Source organism: Oryctolagus cuniculus, chromosome 2 (assembly GCF_964237555.1).
Source record: "Oryctolagus cuniculus chromosome 2, mOryCun1.1, whole genome shotgun sequence".
NCBI classification, from domain to species: Eukaryota; Metazoa; Chordata; class Mammalia; order Lagomorpha; family Leporidae; genus Oryctolagus; species Oryctolagus cuniculus.
In genome coordinates, this window is record NC_091433.1 from 44650228 (window position 1) to 44662259 (window position 12032).

The 12032-nt window shown below is 56.7% G+C and overlaps 1 long non-coding RNA gene and 1 other non-coding gene across 4 annotated transcripts; both read left to right on the top strand.

Annotated features, from left to right (window-relative positions):
* Positions 1 to 397: 397 nt before the first annotated feature.
* On the top strand, positions 398 to 7061 carry LOC103345284 (uncharacterized). Of its 3 annotated transcripts, XR_011386864.1 has the most exons (4): positions 398 to 487; positions 1457 to 1557; positions 2113 to 3334; positions 3612 to 7061. It is a non-coding gene; the product is annotated as an uncharacterized lncRNA (long non-coding RNA). The 3 variants fall into 3 exon arrangements; XR_007913685.2 differs by lacking the exons at positions 398 to 487; positions 1457 to 1557 and having other exon boundaries at positions 1653 to 2323; positions 3218 to 3334; XR_515239.4 differs by lacking the exons at positions 398 to 487; positions 1457 to 1557 and having other exon boundaries at positions 1593 to 3334.
* On the top strand, positions 3895 to 3955 carry MIR124-1 (microRNA mir-124-1). The gene has a single exon (NR_162512.1). It is a non-coding gene; the product is annotated as a microRNA mir-124-1 (primary transcript).
* Positions 7062 to 12032: the final 4971 nt, after the last annotated feature.

Below are 12032 nucleotides of genomic sequence, written 5' to 3' on the forward strand. Positions count from 1 at the left end.
TCGGGGGGGGGGGGGGGGGGGCGCCTCGGCCGGGACGCACGCTGGAGCACTGGCGGCCACAGGGCTCGGCCTGTGCGATTTGGAGAGGGGTTGTCTGCTTATAGCTGGCAGGGCTCGTTCTCCCTGTCTCTTGCTGCCCTGAATCGGGGCTGCCCAAGAAACACTTGGATTTTTTTTTTTTAATTCAAGTCGTCCAAGAAGAAAAGCCAGAGCTGGGGGAGCCGAAGGGCCCTGCGTGCGCGCAGATCGCCCGGGTTGCGGCTACTGCCCTGACCCTTCAGGAAGACGGAAGACGAGACGTCTCCTTGCAGGCTCCAGGCTTTGTGGAGGGGTCAGCCTCGGGGGAGGGGCGTTTTTGGGTTTTGCTCTATTGGGGGGTGGGGGTTTGAGTTTCATTCTGAGTCCTTCCTTCAGGCCAACGTGACCCCGTGCTCTCGGAACAAACTAACATCACTGCAAGCCCCACAACAAAAGGCGCCTCCCCGAAGTGAGTCTCAACGTCCGCGGGACAGGGACTGCCTGACCAGAGCCGCACTTTTGTGCAGCTCTAATCTCGGGCGTCCATCTGGCCGGGCGGGCGCGGGCAGGCGGGAGGGCGCGCGGAGGGCGGGGCGCGCGCGCACCCGGGACGCGAGCGCGCGTGCCCGCTCTCCTTCACGTTCACCTTGACTGCAGGGGGCGGGGGATGGGACCGTCGCCCCCTCCCCGGCGCTCTGCTCCTCTCCCCGTGCGCTGTCCTGCCCAGACGCGGCTATGGGGCGGGTGGGGGAGGCTGCGCCCGCGCCCGCCAGGGTCTCCGCAGCGGCCTGGCCGCCGCGCTCTCTCCGCAGTGATGTCAACTGCATCCGCCGCAGCACCCCCTCCACTCGGCCCGGCCTCCCCCCGCCGCGGGCCTCGGGATCCCCATCCCGCGCTTCCAGCCTGGGGCGAGGAACCGGGGCTGCGCCGCCGCCCTGTGCCCCCCACTGCGTCCGCCCGGGCGAGAGAGTCTTGGAGCGCCGGAGCGGCCGTGCCGCGGCCAAGGGGGCAGAGGAAGGGGATCCGGCGAGGGGAGGGCGCGGCACCGGCAGGTGTAGCCTTGACGCCCCTCCGCCGAGAACACAGTGCCCGGGACTGCTGGCGTTAAGGGGGCGCGGGGCGCGGCCCGCTGCAGATGCGGCCCGTGTGGGCGCAGCGAACGCGCCCCCTGCTCCCGGGATAGAAGCGGATAAACGGAAGCGCGGCGGGGCGGTGCGAATCGCCACCTCCGGCCTTGGCTTTCCCGCTCTTCCGAGCGCTCCCACTTCTCACTTTCCCCAAATCCGCATTTTCCTTGGCACAGCTCTCCCCAGGCACGGAGGGGAGGGAGGTGCCGGGGGCAGTGAGGATGACGTGTGCTGGTGCAGAGCGGGAGGGGGCTGCGGGCCGGGAGCTGTGGACGGGCTCCTAATCCTCTTGTTTTCGGAACCGTCAGCAGATGTGGCTTCTTTTAGCTGAATAATCCGTTAAAGGAATAATAATTTTTCAAAAAGGAGAGCGACCTCACCGAAAGAGGACTGTGAACGGGATCAGGGCTTGGTAAGGATAAATTAAAAGGCTCCAAATTCTCGCTGTCCCTCTCTGCCTTCCTCTCCACCCCTCCCCCTCCTCCCCCGCGCCTCCCCTCCCCTCCCCCTGCTTCCCCATCCCCTGCAATCCGCACTCGACGCGAGTTCACGCTAAGGGCTGGATTTCCAGGCTGCACCGCGACTTCGCTGCGCGTTATTATTATTCATCGGAGGTGCAGCCTTCACAACCTCTGCCTCCTGCGCTCCGCTCCTTCCCCGGGACGCCGCCGCCAGCAGCGCAGTCCCTCCTGCACGCACGCTCTGGTTCACCAAAGGGAGATTCTGAAATTTTTTTTTAATATCATGTTCATGACCATCATCATGATGCTCCTTGTCACGGTTATCATTTCCTCCTGCCAGGTGGAGCGACCACCAGCGCCTTCTCACCGCCCGCCCCTTCCGTTCCCTGGCGAGGGAAGCAGCTCGGGCTTGGCCCCGGCGGCCGCTCCCCGGATGCGGACTTCGCCTCTCCGCATCCCTCCCTCATCCATCTGCATGTGCATTCTCTCGCTCCCTTTTATTCCAGTAGATCTACTGCGTCTGCTTGGGTTGGCTGGAATGCTGCGGACCACGACTAGTCCCCCTTTAAAAGGAGAAGCAAAAGCCGAAGACCTTGCGTCGACGTCAGGACAAAGCACCTGGCACTCGGAGAGAAGGGGAGTGCGAGAGCGCTGGCCCTGGGACGCCGATGGGCTCCACCACCTAAGGGCTCCCGCCCGGCGCGACCACCTCTGAGGGTACTTGGATTCAATTCTGCCTGTCCTTTTGGCATGCTTTAACCGTGTGGTGCTGGGGAGCGGCTGGATTGGGTTATTTTTGTTTCCCCCGGGAGGGGTGGCTGAATCGAGGGAGACCCTGCTGGATTTCAGCGAGCTCCCTCGTTCCCTGGCCTCGCCTTGCCGACTTACGGATGTTGAGGAGACTGGGGACCAAGGCTTGGAAAAGCAGCCGGTGCGGCTGGAGGGCTGAGGGAGTTAGAGGGCGAGGCGGAGGGGAGCAGGGCGAGCCAGTCGCTGGAGGAGTGCGGAGGAGAGGGATCTCGCCCGCTGCGGGCCGCTGCGTGAGTTTGGTGGTGCCTGCGGACGGGAGCCCAGGGAAACTGACAGGTCCGTGTGCGCGCACTCGGCGGCGGCCGGATCTGTGTGTAAACAAAGTGGAGGAGGTCGGAGGGTCAGAGCTTAAAAGAACGTCTTATTGTCCCCCTTGGCTTCGGGGACCCGCGTCCTCTGTCTTCTCTCCCCTTTTTTGACCCGGGGATGCAGCCGCATTATATACGGGTGACCTTTAAAATCTACGCCCACCCATTACCTGGTGCAGCCCGTTGACAGTTGGGGGTGGGGTGGGGTGGGGAGTGGAGGGGTGTTTCTCTCTCCCTTTCTCTCTCCCTCTCCCCCACCAGCTCCCCCTCCTTCACCCCCTCCACTCCATCTCCTCCTCCCACCTCCCTTGCTCCCTCCCTCCCTGCTGCATTTTGCATGAGCTATCTAGGTCATTAGCATTTTAGCGTATGCAAGACTTGACAAAGCTGATGAGGGGCCAGATGGGCCTCGCTCTTATGGGTTTTTTTTCTTTTTTCTTTTTTTTTTTTTTTCCCTCTTTTCCTTTTTCCCCTCCACCACTTGGGACCCGAGCGAGAGGACTGCAGCAGGCGAGTTCCGGAAGGCTGATTCCCCAGACCCTGGCCCCTACCGCGGTTGTTCGCCCCAGCGGCACGCCCGGCCCGGCTGCGCCCGCACTCGCCTAGCGAGGTAAAGGCGGCGGCCACGCGCCCTGCCCCGGCAGCCGCCGCCAAGTCCCGGCTGCCCACCCCCGTTCCTTGCCCTCGTCAGTTTCCTAGGCAAAGCTGAGAGCGAAGTGGGTGGGTTTGCAGCGCTGGGGCGAGGTGGGGTTGCTGCTGTGTTTTCATTGTCTGGAGCTGCAGGGGGAGCAAGGCGCGGGGAGCTGGGCTAAGGGAGCCGGGGTAATTAACACGGGGGAGGCACCCCTCGGGCTCCCGCTTCCACCCACACCCCCTCCGCTTTGCAGGAAAACGCCTGGATACGGAAGGATGGGGGACAACAAAGACCCTCTGGAAGCCGGCGCTGCTGCCTCATTGTCTGAGCCGGGGGAGCTGCGGTAGGGAGGATGCCGCGGCCCCTGCCTCCCGCGCTCCCCGCCCATCCCTCTCCCCGCGCCCGGCGCGCACGCACACGCGCCGCGCTTGCTTTCTTTCTCTTCGCTTTCTCGTCCCGTCACCCCCTCCCTTTCTTCCACCTTTCCTTCCTTCCGTCCTTCCGGCTTCCTTCCTCAGGAGAAAGGCCTCTCTCTCCGTGTTCACAGCGGACCTTGATTTAAATGTCCATACAATTAAGGCACGCGGTGAATGCCAAGAATGGGGCTGGCTGAGCACCACGGGTCCGCGAGGGCCCGCCGAGAACCGAGCCTGGAGCCACCCAGCCGCGGCTTCGGGCATGACGGGAGGGTCGCGGGCTCCTGCCTTGGAGGGTGCTCCGCACCGAAGCCCTTGGGGTGGGGAGGTGTGCGGCCGGTGACGGACAGGGGCGTGGAGCTGCGCACAGACCCGGGGAGCCAAGCTGAAGCTGATGCGTGGCGGCAATGTAGACCCGCGCGAGCACGGATGGGTGGGGGCTCCTGTACCGCGGATGGCTTCGGTGGGCTTCTTTTTTTCTGGGCTTGGGATGCGTTGTACGTGGGTCATCACCTTTCCCTGTGACTGTTTTTGTTCGGGGCTTAGGTTTGGGTTTCCCCTTTAAAAATCCTAAAATCTGACAATCCCAGGCTGGGCCGGCTGGGCCTGGGCTTCGGATAGATTGTGTTGTGCCTGAGGTGGGGGGAGGGGAGGGGCCGCCCTTTGCTGTGGAGCTGTGGGGGCTATGAGCACATGAAGGAAGGAGCCCCTTCAGGGGCACTCAGGAACCCTTCGCCCTCCTGGCTGTTGCTATTGCAAATTCAGGCAGAGGGCCAGGAGCTGGGGGGGGGGGGGGGGGAGTACAGCAACCTGCATAGACAGAGGAAAGGGGTGGGATCCTTTTAAAAATCTTGGAACAGGAGGAAGCACTGTGTGGACAGGTGGGACGCTAAGGAAAGACTGTCAGGGACTGGAAAGGACTCGGCATCCCCCTCTTGAAGAACCAGCTTCCCAAAGCAGGCCTCCTCCCCATCACTGTACCCCAAGCAGCAGCTGCTCCTGCGGGGTCCTTCCCCCTCCCCCCTCCCCAAATGCTAGGTTGTCACCGCCCCATCCCATCTCCAGCTCTGTGTTAACCACGGAGCTGCAGGGACCGGTGGCAGGACCTAAACTCATTAACTTCCAAGTGGAGAAAATGGAGGAGGGGCAGGTCACTGCAGTAGAGGGAGGAGCAGAAAAAGGAGGTCAAGGGCTGGGTCTCCCTCCTTAGGAAGCCTGCGGCATCCCTTCCCTCCCACGGCAAAAGTCTCGCCCTGCAAGGCCGTAGGGATGCTTAGGAGAATAGCTGGATTCCTGACTCGATCATCAAGGCCTAAGAGAGTCAGCTGAAGCTTACTGAAAGCCACCTTAACCCATTAAATAAATAAATAAATAAATAGCCTATCTCGCCCATAAGGTATTTGAGTACCTACAATGTGCCAGTTGTGCACTTAGGATACATTAGGTTCCCCCATTTGCCCTCCTAAGGGAGCATTTGGAGTAAGACAGGCTAAGATTCAATGTACCGCACCCCAACTTGATGCTTCCAGAACCTTCTCTGGGTCTGCAGAATTGTGCCACCTCCTGCTCACCCTGCAGAGAGGAAGCTGCTGTGCACACCATGCAGACTGCAGGTGCTGTGCTGTCCTGCCAGTCTCAGAAGGAAAGCTCGAATACAGGACAGCCAGATGAATACCGGACAGCTTCTCTGACTCCTGGGCCCCGGCAAGGGGCTGTCCTTAGAAGCATGCATAGCCATTGCTTTCAAAATATACCTCCCCTGAAACTAGTGCCCTCCTGATCCTGGTGTCCCCGCTGCCCCCTTTTTGAATAGGTTGAATGGTCCTCCTCCTGTCTCTGCTCACTAAGAAGGCTGCTTTACATTTCTTTTCGCCAAATGTTTTGCCCCACAAACGTCCACATTAGCAAGTCCCTTCTCAGTGAGTGCTTCCCTGTAATTCCTGTAGATGTATCCTTCCCCGCTGTGCCCTCTGCTGAAATCTCCAGATGCCCTGCGCCTCCCCAAGCAGTGCCCTTTTAGGTGGAAACCTAACACGCATCTCCCTGAGAGCTTCAACCGCAGGCCCCGCGGACAAGGCCTTCCAGGTTTCTGCTGCAGAGACTCTGCGATGGGAGGGCGTATTTTTCAGTTTCTGCCTTACGTAAACACCTGTTCCAGAAAGCTTTAATGTGTGTGGGAGTGTTCCAGACTGGTGTGGTCTGTGTTCATCCGTGTGGGTTTTTGCCTGTGTTCACCCAGGTCTCGTTACAAAGTGTGTTTTTCACGTGGGGCTCTGCTGGCTGAAAATGGCACAGGTAAAGGGAGCGCTCTGCCCCGTGTGTAATTGCAAGGCCCTCTGTGTGTTCACCAAACGAGGTAGCAGAGCGAAGGTCAACCTGAGCATCCTCTTGTCCTCTGAATTTGGGACCTATCTAAGGCATTTCTCTAAGGCTCAACATCATCTTCATCCCTACCTGTCTATTCAAACCCCTCTAATTGCTTCCTGCGGCTTCAGTGAAGGAGAAAATATGTGATTATTAAAATGTAGGACACAGTTGAGGCGGTCTGTCACCAATAGGCTAAGAAGGTGCCCTCGGTTCATGTCCGCCACCATCACAGACCTCACCATGACGCCGGCTACCGTATTTCTCAAGGTAACGATACCAAGATACTTGAAGAATGCTGTGAGAATGTTCCAATTGAGTATATGGCAGTACTCTTCCCCCTAACAAAGACAGCCCAGGTCCCTGTTTGAGCAGAAAAGAATCTGACCCTTTGAACAGAGGCAAAGGTAAACTTTGAATTACTTCTACTGGCAAAGGAGAGTGGGGGCAGCTTTTTAAAAACATAAGGAGCTCCAGCCAGATAGATATTCAGGGGAAGACTAGGCAGTAGGCAGATACTGATACACGCACACATACACTTTTCCCCATAACCATATTCCTTGCTAATGTTTGTAAGAAGTTATTTAACCATGGAAAAATCCATCCATCTATCTATACCATCTCCGCAGGGAAAATGTCTGTTTCCCTCTCCTGAACTTACATAATATTCCCACTCCACCTCCCATTCCAGCCCTAGAATGGAGTCCTCTGGGGGCAGCTGCCAAGTGTTCTCGCTAGGACAGATGGAGCCTCCCCTTCCTCATCTACTCTGTGGGTGGCTTGTGAGCCTCATGAGTCAACAGGGCCTGACTGAGCAGAGTTGTGCTGGTGGATGTGTTTGAGGCTTGGCTAGCTGATTCACACTGTCAATAATAACAACGGTGAAAATGATGGCACCTAATAAAAGATGTTTTTCCTTCCAAGTCCTATCTACAATTCTTTCATTGAGTGCTTTTGCTAAGTGTTTGATTTTTTTCTTAAGTAATACCTAACTGCATCTCAAATGTAGACGTAGAACAAGAAAAAGGACTTCAGAGGGGATTTATTGGCGACAGCGTGCCCTGCTCTGTGTGGAATGTGGCTGTGAGGAGGCCTGCAGTGAGAGCTGGGAGCTCCAAATTTAGGTGGCCTCTGGGAACAGAAGAAAAGACAGGCCTATTTCAGAACAAGGAACGTTCTAGGTCAGGAAGAATCAGCAGTTCTCACTAGGGTCACCTTTTCGTGTTCCCATCCTTCCTTTTGTCTTAAAATAGAAAAGTTACCAAGATAAAAGGTCAGGGTCATGGTTGCAGAAGCCCGGAAAATAAGCCCCCAGCATCACTAGGGGCCTTCGCTTCCAAAATTGAAGTGCAGGGTTCCATTATAAATTCGAATCCAGTCGATCTGCTGCTTACACGTATCCAGTACCACATACTGAGGCCGAGGCCACCCGGGTGACGTCACCGCGTTCTGCACCGCGAGCTCCCGCGCGCGTCCTGCCCAGAGGCCGCGTTCCACAGCGCGGTGCTGGCTCCAAGCCCGGGCCTGCCGGTGACCGGCTTTCAAACGCGCACGGACCTTTTTCTGACTTTTACGTTGAAGAGGCGACGGCGAACAGAGGCTGGGGTCCCTTTTACGCGCCCGTTTTCCTGGTTATGATTTTCCTTTCCCGCATGATGCCTACCTGAAAAGTGGGTCCTCCGCGCCTTCCAGAGCTTTAGCATGATCCCCGGTGCTGGGCGACACGGGCTCCAGGAGGCCGGCGTGCCGGGAGCGCCCGCATTTTCCACCCACCTCCATTCCCCCCATCTTCCCTCTGGCGCCAGAGGCTCGACGGTCGGCGTGAGAGACGACTACAGAGGCGGTGGGCGGGTCAAAGCGGGGGTCAGCTCTGAAGACCGGGCGGTGCCAAACCCAAGGCCGAGGCCGGAAGAAATCTCGCGGCGACCCCCGCGCCCGCCAGCCGCAGGCCTGGGCCTAACGCCGCGCGCCCAGCGCCCGTCGGTCCCGCTCCCCTCGCCCTCCACCTGCGGGCCCCTAGACCCCATCCCGCACCCGAAAACCCTCCCCGCAAAGGTTCAGACCGTGTGAGAACCTGGGGCCGGCGGGTGGAGCCTGGAAGTAGGGGCACGGCGACGGCAAGGTTGGGAGGGGCCGCCTCACAGAAACTGACTGTCGTTTGCCCCGGCTTCCCGTGGAGCTCCGGGGCTGGGAAGCGCCTTGCTGGCTCAAGGCCGGGTCAGGGGCCCCTAACGCCGGCCGCCACACTTAGGCCCCAGCCTCCGTCCCTGACACCCACGGGGACCAGGCCGAGGCGCCAGCGGCTCCCTCCAGGACCCAGCGACCTGTCCTCACCATCCCCACAGAGCTCCCCAAGAAAGCTCCAACAACAAAAAGCCTAGACCCGCAAGGAAAAGAGCACGTTCTCCTGCAGCCTTGCAAATCCCAGGTCCTACGCCAGAGGGGTTGAAGCCGACTGCCACGCGGAAGTCGAAGGAGAGGCTCCGAAGGCTCCTTCAGTCTTCCCGAACCGCTGGCAAAGGCAACGGCACCCTGGGCAAGACGCGGCCTCTGCTTTTCTAAGAACCAAATTCCTGCCATGTCCCTATCAGTGAGACTCACCAGGATGCAGAGTCAGTGACACAAGGCTAGTCTGGATTAACAGGACGGTGCCCCTGAGATAACCTTGTCTCAAGGTCAAGGGCGGGTTGGCATCTAGGGGCCACAGGAAGGTGCACTGGGCTACACAGGGGGCGTCCCTTTAGCACCACACACACACATACACAGATTAACGTGGTAATATTTATTCCCATTTAATTGAGACACTGGTTTAATTTCAGATTGCTACAGCTTAAGGCCCAGTGGGGTTTTCTGCAACTCTCCCCCCTCCCCCCCGCCAGTGCCTCTACAGAAACTAATTGCTGTTAATATCCAATTTTGGCTTTATTATTCGGTAGCCAATTATGCATCCCATGGCCCAGGCCCCTGGTTGGGCCCTGCCTCTGCTGGAATCCACTGCCCTGCCTGGCTGTGCCTGTGCCTTGGCCCCTGTTCAAACTCTGCCCTCCATCAGTCATTTTGTGTATTTGCCCCAGCACACACTGTTGGGGGGTTTTCTTGCATTGTCCCCCTTTGAGAGAAATTTCTTCTGTGCAGTTAGAGTAAAAATTTCCCATTTTTTTTTTTGAAAGGAAATTTTAAGTTTTTTCACACTGTCTACACTATCTCTCAGAGCCATTTTTGAAGTATTGGTTTATCTATGAAGAGAAAGCAAGATGCTCCTCCCTGCCGCCACCACCTTCCTCCCCCCACCCCCAACGTCCCAAAGCCGTCTTAAAGGAGCCACATGTGTACAATACCAGATTCAAACAGAAGGCTCAGAGCACAGGGGGAACTTGAACAAGCAGTTTGGGAAAGGCACCATTTTCAGAAATGAGGAAGGCAGCTTTGTCACCTCCTCCCTCTCAGAACCCTGGAAGCCGCCCTGCCTTCCCTGACAGGATCCTGCCTTGTGGACCCGATACACCTGGGGGCAACAGCCTCTCTTTTTCAAAGGGCTCTTTCCCTGGTGCCCAGAGCTCCTCGAAGCCCGGAAGCAAGCCCTTCCCACTGCTGGTGCTGTGGAAACTGGGGGGGGTGAAAATCTTAAGGCAGCAGACCCTTCTTTGTCTGCCGCCCCCTTCTTCCCCCATTTGGAAATAAGCTTTCAATGCTATAATGTGCCTTTACATCTAAATTGCGCAGTTCTATAGCAACCCGTGTAGTATCAGCATCAGAATGGGATCTAAAGAAAACAAAATGTCAGAGCAGCTGGCTTTGGCTGCAGCCTCTCTCCCTTGGCCACCTGGAGCCTCGGCTCCTTGCGATGCAGCCAGCCGGAGACAGGAGGCTTCCCTCCTGGCCTGGAAATCCTCTGGTCAGATTTTTCGTAGGGGGGAAGTGGGTGGTGAGTGTTGTGGAGAGCCGGGACATTGTTAAGAAGGTGCCTTACACATAAGGCTCAATAAATACCACCCAAATTGGATGGAATTAAATTAGCAGCAGCTGTCCTTCTGCTTTTCCTGCAGAAAAGCTACAATTATGCAGAACGGCCTCCTGGGCACAGGCTAGATAGAGAGGCATCTAGGAAAGGAAAAGCTAAAAAAATGCTTCGGGTTCAGCTCCTGCCTCAGCCCAGGCTTGACTTCTCAAGGTGTATGGGGTTTGACCTTCAAATTGGGCAGGTGCGGTAAAGAGGCTGCAGACCACGTCCAGCCCCAGAGAATTTCTAAGCAAAAACTCTTTTTGGTACTGTATGGATATGCAACAATTCACAATTTTTATTTTTTCTTCCTGTCTTTATTATTGTTACCCTCTTTAGAACTCTTACATATTCCTTTAGAGCAATGACCCTTATTTCCAAAGCTCTCTCATCACCATCCCTAATTCTTAGCTCACCCAGGGTCTTCCCCACTGTTTGTGCCTGCTACAAATGGAAGCAGGAGGAGGAGGAGGAAAGAAGGAGGTGGGGAGGAGGAGGAGGAGGCAGAGAGGAAGGTGAGGAGGAGGAGGGGCTTCTGTTTCCTTCTGCCCGCCTCTCCCCAGCACCCTGAAAGCATCTATATTCTCAGTGTTCCAGAGATGGCAGGAGAAAAGCAGCATGGTTCAGCCATTTCACACCAATATGTGAACTGCTTAAATAGTCTCTTAACTTTCCCAGAGAGATTTTGCATTTTAGAAGAGGCCCTTTCACAGCGAGTGAAATCTAATGGAAGGAGTTTCTTTTGAAGGCATCCAGAAGTAGGAAGATGGAGCTGGAATCTGGAGGGCCGCATCCTCTCCCCTCTGCCCCGACGCACCATGCCTTTCCTCCCAAACACATGTGCTTGGCGTACTTCATAAGAAAACACACTGGAAGAAAGGGAAGTGACTCTTCGTGGCTTGGTCTGCCCCCCACTTCCTGGAACTCTTGTATGCTAGTACTGGTAGCAGACAGATAGATGCATGCTGGGCCTCTAACAGAGCACCTGCGACTTGGGCCTGCTAGATGCTATCAGGCTAGGTTATGGCTACTGTGTCTTAGTAAATTTGAAGACGGCCCTTTCATGTTACTCTGTGTAATTAGGAGCTCTGATTTTGCTCTTCCCGTGAATCCTGTTTAATTACCTATTTGAGTGGTGACATAGTGAGCCCCCTTCACTCTACCTCCTGAAGGCAGCTCCAGGCAAGACAGGAGCTGGGTACAATTTGACTGTGGCACTTTCCAGTGTTGGCTCTGTTCACTGTCCGCTCTTCAGTCAGCCCCTCCTCTTGTTTATTCAGAGACCCCTCCCTGACTCTCAGAGCAAGGCTGGCCTGGCCTGTGTCCCATCTTCACAGTACATCTGTGTTTTAAACAGTGGCCAAAGCCAGCACTGGGGGACAAGTTCTTCAGGTCAAGAAGTAGTTGTATTAGAACTTTTTTTTGACAGGCAGAGAGTGAGAGTGAGACAGAGAGACAGTTATAGACAGTGAGAGAGAGATGGAGAGAAAGGTCTTCCTTCCATTGGTTCACTCCCCTAATGGCCGCCATGGCCGGCTCTGCGCCGATCCAAAGCCAGGAGCCTGGTGCTTCCTCCCGATCTCCCATGCGAGTGTAGGGACCCAAGCACTTGGGCCATCCTCCACTGCCCTCCCAGGCCACAGCAGAGAGCTGGACTGGAAGAGAAGCAACCGGGACTAGTACCCGGCACCCCAACTGGGACTAGAACCCAGGGTGCCAGCGCTGCAGGTGGAGGATTAGCCAAGTGAGCCACAGCGCCAGCCTAGAACTTTTTTAGTGATAGCAAGAGCCCAGCAAATACAGTAACTGCCTTCCCAACTCCCCACCAGCCTCTTAGTAAACTTGGCCTTGGGAAATGTCAAATGTTTCTCCCCTCTTTCTACCTTCCCTTCTA